Source organism: Catharus ustulatus, chromosome 14 (genome assembly GCF_009819885.2).
Source record: "Catharus ustulatus isolate bCatUst1 chromosome 14, bCatUst1.pri.v2, whole genome shotgun sequence".
NCBI classification, from domain to species: Eukaryota; Metazoa; Chordata; class Aves; order Passeriformes; family Turdidae; genus Catharus; species Catharus ustulatus.
In genome coordinates, this window is record NC_046234.1 from 17,459,187 (window position 1) to 17,467,196 (window position 8,010).

The window sequence follows — 8,010 nt, forward strand, 5'->3', positions numbered from 1 at the left end:
GTAACAATACAATCCTCTTGGACTTCATTTATGGATAGATCCAGAGTACAGAAAAACAGGCTAAGCCAAGTTTTCCTTTGGAAGAGAATCCTATTAAATGAATAATTAAGAAGCCTTTCATACTTTCATGCCTACATTGTGCTAATAAGAACTGGTTTCATGTAGTAACTCCAGAGGGAGTCACTTGCTGACAACAGCTAAAAGCTTCATAAATACCAGTTGTAACACTTCCAGTCGCATTTTTGATCTGAAACAGCTCAGAAGTGCAGAAAACCGTGATGGATGTGCACTTGGAAAGTAGAGGGGTAAGATTAGAGAGAACTTTTTTCTCCAAGTGAGACAAATCAAGAGTCAAACACTGAAGGTAGCTTCAGCTTTATTGTGAATTCTCCAAAGAAAATCTAAGCAAGCTTTGCCTTTTCATTAATCTTATTTCCAGATGATGCCCCTGAGCTGTTTCTGGGTGGCCTTTGCTGGAGAGATTTTGAGGCTTGAAAAGTTCTCTTAGGTATGTCCAATATGAGCTTTAAGCAAATAACCAGCTGACATATTTTAAGAGGTGACCTAATTTAAGATCCCTTGTGAACCATTAATTAATTCATCATGTTGATTTATTCCATCCATTGCCTGCTTTGTCTATTCCCATTACTTCCTAAGAAAATTAAAAATTCTTTTAATTATTAAAGACTAAGGAAGACTTATGAAGCCTTTAATTTATTAAACTATTTCTCATGGATTACAAATACATCACACACAAGTGACTTCTCTATAAGAATTCCAACAGTAAGAAAAGATTCCAGAATGATCCTCTCAAAGACTGAGCACAACCTCTATTACTGATTCACACCACTGTTATGAGATGCCAGCTGCAGCTTTTTCCTCTGGCTACAGCTGAGAATTCAAGTTTATTCCATGCCCCTGTGATGTTTTAAACAAGGTCCAGCATGTTGTAGAACAAAATATGTATTTCTGACTTTTCACTAACCATGATACATTACTAACCCTTCAAGGAAACAGCTCTGTGAGCAGGCTGAATTTTGGAAGCACAACTCACATCTGCTGCTTGTGTTCCCAACCTCAGCATGTTCCAAATTTCATTCACTTGGACAGCAAGTGCTGTTTGAGGGGTCTCTGAATGGAGTGCAAATGGGTCTGGGATTTCTCTGAGCTGCTCGTGAAAAGCTCCCAGAGGTGAAGAATTTAATTCTTCTGGTAAGGCAGCTGCTGCTGCTATGAGCTGCTTCCAGGCAAGAGAGAAGCAGAAACCCAGGGCAGAGCAGAACCCACAGGAGCTACAGCAGCTTGTTCTGTTTTCCTGAATGTCTCTGTATAGACACACAGTGCAAAAATATCTGCTCTGAATTTACCCAGTTGTGGGGCTTCAAATCCCAAGCATAATGAGATTTAAACTTTATAAAATAACCTCAGCATACAACTACCATCTTTTCATGAAATTACTGTTTTGCTTTTCAACACATTTTCTTTTCATAAGATAAATATAACCCCTGAGATAAATTTATGATCAAGGGTGTTATGTAATTTTTTTTTTAATTTAAATGCTCAATAGATTAAATGATGGTCACCATTCTATGAATTTGGCTTTTGTCTGTTCTTCAAATTTGGATTCAGATACTTATATAAGTTACAGCAGCCCAAAAATCGAGGTGCCATTATAAAGGGAAAGATTCCGACAATCAGGAAATCAGGTAAAGTTTCTAACAAACTGAAAGAAAGTTAATATTCACCTAAGAGCTTATTTTAATGCAGAACAAAGTGCAGAAGTGAGCTAGTTTTTAAAAAACCCAAAAACCCCAATGCTTTTTTCCCTTACAGTTCCCATGGCACTTAAATGCTGAAGGTCTATGAAAGATTTGTGGTTTAAGGTTGTGCATATATATATATATTTATATATGTATATTTGTCTACATTTTCCCTCCCAAATTAGCATGATATGATTCTGTGTGGTTTGAAAATAAATTTGGGTTTCAAAATAACATTAATACCTCTATAAAACCTCCCTTATTTGAAATAACAAGCCTTGCTTGGAGTTGGCTTGTTCAACTTTTCTCCCACTTTTGCAAAACCTGACAGCTGCTCTCAATAAATGAGATATTTTCACAAGGTACCAGGCAGATTTCTTATTTGCAGCTGCCTTTGGGTTGGGTTTCAGATATCCCAGGCCACCTCCTGGACTGGGGCAGAATTAAATAAGAGGTGGATGTAAAATAAACCCTTCTGTGACCCACATCAAATCCAAGGTTTGAGATCATCGATTTCCCACCATATTCACTTCAGACCAATCTGCAGGGCTACAGATGTAGGGGGTTTCATTGTCAAACACTGACATTCATTTTAATAACTTCCAAATGATGCTCTTGTTTCTTAGGGAAAAGGAATAATGCTCCCCAGCCTGATTCAGTTATTGTTAATTTAGAGCTAGAGTAAATCTTTGCAGCATGGAAATGGATGTCTGTATTTTTATTTTATTACACATATTAAAAAATGAAAATATCATGATCTGTTCCAACATTTTATCTGGAATATCTTCAAAAGTCTGTTCTTTGGTGGAATTAGTCCTAAAGCTTCCCAATGACTTAAGTTCGTTTTTCCCCTGCGTGCCATGCTGGCACTCTGCCATCCTGTTCAGTCTGGGATTTTTTTCTTTTTCCAGCTTTGCTTTTTCGAGCAAAATAGAGAGATGTGTGTGGTTAGCTAGAAAGACCGTTCGGAAGATATCGTGATGTACGAGGAGTTAGGGCCCACCCTCTCCATAACGTCAGCCAATTATATGGCAGAAGGAAGTTACGTATGGAATCCTCAGTTATATAAGCCGGTGTTCATCGGCTAATAAATGCACTTCACCATCCACCCTATGGGTGTCCGTGTGTGATTTGGCCCGTCAGACATGTAAGGGTTGTCGACGTGTCCCGTCCTTAGAACTGGGTCGCTACGCCTCCACCTGCGAGGCAACATAGTGGTGCCGAAACCCGGGATCGCCCCCCGGTGTACAGGTGAGGGAAGGTCGCCTCTCGACGTTCGGGTGAGGGAACGTCGTCTACTGCCCCACGGGCGTAGGCGAATAGCCCCCTGACGTGCGAGTGTGGGCGAATAGCCCCCTGTTACACGGGCGCGGGCGGTCGGGTGACGGGATTCACGCCGGTTCTGGAGGGACGGTCGGAGCGGCTGGACCGACTTCGACGGGGAGGACGCTCCCACAGCCGTCGAGATGGAGGCGCTCGGCGAGGTAATCGGAGAATTGCACAATCAGTGGGGGATAAATGTTAAAAGAAAAGATTTGGAGTGCGCAGTCACGAGACTGGTAGATGTGGGTGCGATAGACCGTCCTGTGGACGTGTTGCATCCGGAATGTTGGGAGAAATGCCTCAAAGCACTCGCTAACGATGTAATAATCACGGGATCGAGTAAATGTTTAAAGAGTTGGGGAAAGGTTATGCGAGCTCTGGAGAAGGCTCTATCAGAGCAAGAAATTTGGAAAGCAGCTCGCAGTTGTTTAAAGATAACACCTAAAGTGGGGGTGGCCGCCGCCACCCAGACCGCGTCTGGCGATCGCGCGGGGCCAAAAACTAACAACAGCTCACGGCCCCAGTCCCCCGTCTCATTTCCTAAACGAGCAGATAATCGGTCGCCAGACAGTGGGAAAGTTTGTGTGCCTCAGGGTATTTTTAAAGAGCTGAGCCCTGAAGAAATTTTTAAGAATCCACCGCCTTATGCGTCACAAGATGGCGCTGGGGAAGAGGGAGAGGGGCGGGGCGAGAGGTCCGTTCCCGCCACAGGCACGCGCAATTGCGAACACCAGGGGGAGGGCGCGGCCGACAAGAGGGAGGAGACCCCAAGATCCAACCGGGGAGCTCGCCCCAAAACACTCCCCTTGAAGGAGGAGAATTCCCCCAAAGAGGGGCGGAGAAGGGGAGGGGGAGAGACAGGGCGGAGTTCGGACAAAAGCCGCCGCTGGCCGGAAACGCCTTGCCATTCCACTTCCTCTGACTCGGACAGCGAGTTCGGGTGGGCCGGACAGACATTGCGGCACGAGCGGCGAAGTCGAGGACACACAGGGCGATGCATATCCAGTGCAGAATCAGAATCCGATTCTGATAGAAATAATGCGCCAGCCGTTCCCATCGAACATACCGGCTCGTTCACACCGCGCGCAAACAAAAGGGACCCACCGCAACCAGGAAGTGAAAGTCCCGGAGATCCGAAGTTTAGTGTCAAAAGCCAAGGGTCCAGTTTTAGAGGGCAGCAGCACAGAGGGACGTTTAAAACAGTCAAGAAAAGAACACCGGCTATCCTGCCGATGTTTCGTGGCCAGGGGTGGCTCCAGCTCCATTTCACTCAGTGTCCACGGAGACAGGAGGGTTTCTCCCCGAGTCATCCCCTCGGGAAAGTTCGCCAACTGTCTTGCCCGTCTCAGAACCGAACTTGTCGGAACGTGTGTGTGTTTTGCAGACCTTGCCAGGTCGATACTCGCCTTGGTAACTCGTTCTCCAGCCTCATCAGTACAGCAAGGACATGTTAGCAGTTTTAAGCATATGAGGAAGTTTGCACCACAACATTTGCTAATGATGTTTGTGTACATTGCACTGGCATCGTATATTGCTAGCCATTCGGAGAACTTAAGGATGTTGCTTCCTTTAACATCATAAATTTGAGGAACCAAAAATTGAGTGAATTAGTTTGGTGAAAAGCATTTTATTGTTAAATTGAAATTGTGTGATTTTCTAAAATATTTATCCCTTACCTCTTTTCAAAATTTAGTAAAGGTTGGGTTTTAAAATGTAATAGGAGAAAACATTTTGCCTAGTCTAATATCTCAGCCCTGGCCAGGTTGGAATATTAGCTAAGCAAAGGACGTTTGTCATCGAAACCTTCTCAGTCTCTTTCAATTGTGGCCAGATTGGAATTGGCTGACAAGGGGAGAAAATTATAAAGTTCAGGTATTTCTGAATTAAAATTGAAAACAAGTAATTTGGACGGATTGATTCGATCTTGCAAGGGCTAGAACCTTTTCCTTTGAAGGGAACGCAGGGAATCTTGTCCGGAAAAGATTCTCCTGGGTTGTTATTTGAAAGGAAGGTTCTCGAGCAATATTAAACACTAAGATGGGATTGTAAAATACCGGGAATTGTGGTTTTCACCAAACTAAGGTAATTCAAAATACATGTTTTCGTCTGTTGTGGTTTAAAAAAAAAAAAAAAAAAAAAAAAAGGCGGGGAGAAAGACAGGAGATTTGCCCTAAGGCATCAGGGCATCAAACCAGCCAGTCACAAAAGAAGAACATCTAGCTCCCATCTATGCAGCAGTCCTTCCATCAGCTTCTTCTCGCGTCAGGACTGCGGGCACTCCTCCTGGAGGGGCACCGGGTCCCCGTCCAGCAATCCAGGCGGGAGCACGCCCACACATCCGAGAATTCCTCTGCCAGCGCCCAGGTGCGCAGGCTCAGCTGCATGTACGCGATCACAATGAGCTGCTCCGAGTCTGAGTCCGAGCCAGAGTCTGAGTTCCTGCTCTCAGCATTCTTGCCGACCCTCAGCATTCCCACGAAGCTCCTATAAATCTCGGTGGGAATTCCGGCATCCTGGTCAGCTCCTGATGGATTCCCAGCTCGTGGAAAATTCTCCCGCTCTCCTCGTCTCCTCACACCCGGGATTCCAGGACAGATACCAGGTCATGTCACAGAAACGGTAGTTTCTTGGCTCAAAGATTTGCTCCAGGAAGTACTCTTCCACATGGTAATCACTTGTTTCATCATTTCTGGCCCAGTGTATCCAAGTCCTGCTCCATGCACACCATCGCAGCTTGCACAGCACAGCATGTACGCTTCTCTCGGAGATGTGTGAAGATCAGACTGCTGTCTCAACGCTCTCCTAGATATATACATGCCTCTAAGCCGTCTCTGGTGTATAGCATCCCATACAACAGCACCGGACAGATCGTCATTGAGAGAACGGGTCAAACTCCGAGAACTTCTGGGAGGTACTGGCAGGGACAGAGGGTTTTACCAGTTCCATTCCCCGAGCGACCATGTGCGCATACCAGCGACCGCACTGCCAACATTAAATCAGTTCCCCAGGGGGATGAGATAAATAGTCCTGCCCAAAAATGCTGAACCACCCGAGCACTAGAGAAAGGCCCACAAGTTATAGTTAAGAACAGACTAAGGGAGTGGGAACAAGGTAGGAAACTAGTGCTCACGGGGCAAGAGTACGTGGCAGTAAAAAAAAAGATGATGTTACCAAGTGGTACCCTTGAAAATCCATAGGGCCTATGCTGCCTAATAATACTGATGAAACTAATGAGATCTCTGAGTTTGTTTTGACAGGTTTGCCGCCATGATCCATCTTCGTGCTCCGGTGTTCCGTCATTGCCAAACCCGCTTCATCGGCCAAGCAAAGAACTCAAAGACAAGTTCCAACAATTGCCAAACACTCCGGCAGTGAAATCAGTTCAGTTCCCCTGTTTACCCAACAGCCCTAGTTTATCACCCATGTGTTCACCCTGGTGGGACCTGTTGAAGTTGTTGTTCCCGTGTTAATGTTCAATCCCCGTTTCATAAGTAAACTAGCCCAGTTCGTTAAATCCCGTTTAAATAAAATTGATGTTACGATTTTAGAGCAAAGACAGTTAACTTAAAACATTTCACCCGTTTGTTTAACCTGTTCACGTGGCGAGTTATATAACCAAGTTGTAGCCGTGTTCTAACGTTTAAAATGTTCGGTACAGTATTACTAACACGTTTCGTAAGTTGCTACTAACAGAGTTTAACACAGCCATGAAGGCTTGACGGTTCATGGAGAGGGGGGAAATGTGGTTAGCTAGAAAGACCGTTCGGAAGATATCGTGATGTACGAGGAGTTAGGGCCCACCCTCTCCATAACGTCAGCCAATTATATGGCAGAAGGAAGTTACGTATGGAATCCTCAGTTATATAAGCCGGTGTTCATCGGCTAATAAATGCACTTCACCATCCACCCTATGGGTGTCCGTGTGTGATTTGGCCCGTCAGACATGTAAGGGTTGTCGACGTGTCCCGTCCTTAGAACTGGGTCGCTACGCCTCCACCTGCGAGGCAACAGATGTGAATGTAAAGAAAGAAAACAAACTCTTTTTATCCAAAGCTGCATTTTGAAGCACTCGAGAGGAATTAAAAATTCACAGCCCTAAACACTAATCAATAACCTTATTAATAAGTAGAGCTTAAGTTCATTTCAAATCCACTCCAGGTAGTTGCAGGTTGCCACTCTTGGCCTTTTCTCTGCCAGACTGAGAGAAGTCACCCTTTGGTTTTATTTTAACTTTTATTTTAATTTGTTTTATCTTTATGTTGTGTATCTTTGCTTTGCCACTCATGACAAGCTACACCAAACCCAGGAGCTCTTCACAGCCACAAATGTTTGTAGCAACTATCCAACAACACAGAAAAGGCCAACATTTCAATGCCAGTGGTGAATATTTCCACCATTCCCAATATTTCAGCTGGAATATGCCAGTTGAGGGACAAAAGTAGATGTTGAGGCTGAGAATACCTCAACAGGAACACTCACAGCAAAACCAAAAGGAATTAAAAGCCATTTCTCCTTTGTTTCTCACAGCACTGTGTAATGTGACATTATTTGATTAAGCAGGAAAAGCTGCATCCCTAAAAGTGAAAACCAGAAGGCACTAAAAATACAAAGTTATTCTGAATATATTTAAAGTTCTTTGAACTTGTAGAGATCTCCTGTGGAATTCAATTGTGTCCAGAAATGCCCAGCCATGGGCTGAAAGAGCCTGGCACAGATCAGACTTTTTCTGTGTAAGATCTAATGATAAAGACTTTGGAGATTTCCCCCTGTCACACTCCAAACTGTAAAAACAAATTAATAAATAAAGGATGTCTTCATGAGATATTTAAAGATGTTATTTTATTCTAAATCAGTTCCTGTTTAATGAAGAAAAAAAATAAAAAATAAAGGGGATGATAAGTAAGCTATGCTTTTGTACACAGCTATA

At 44.0% G+C, this 8,010-nt stretch overlaps 1 long non-coding RNA gene across 1 annotated transcript; it reads left to right on the plus strand.

The window, feature by feature from the left end:
• Positions 1–2,705: 2,705 nt before the first annotated feature.
• LOC117003133 lies at positions 2,706–6,989 on the plus strand. The gene is made up of 2 exons (XR_004419463.2): positions 2,706–3,011; positions 6,341–6,989. It is a non-coding gene; the product is annotated as an uncharacterized LOC117003133 (long non-coding RNA).
• The last annotated feature ends 1,021 nt before the right edge of the window (positions 6,990–8,010 follow it).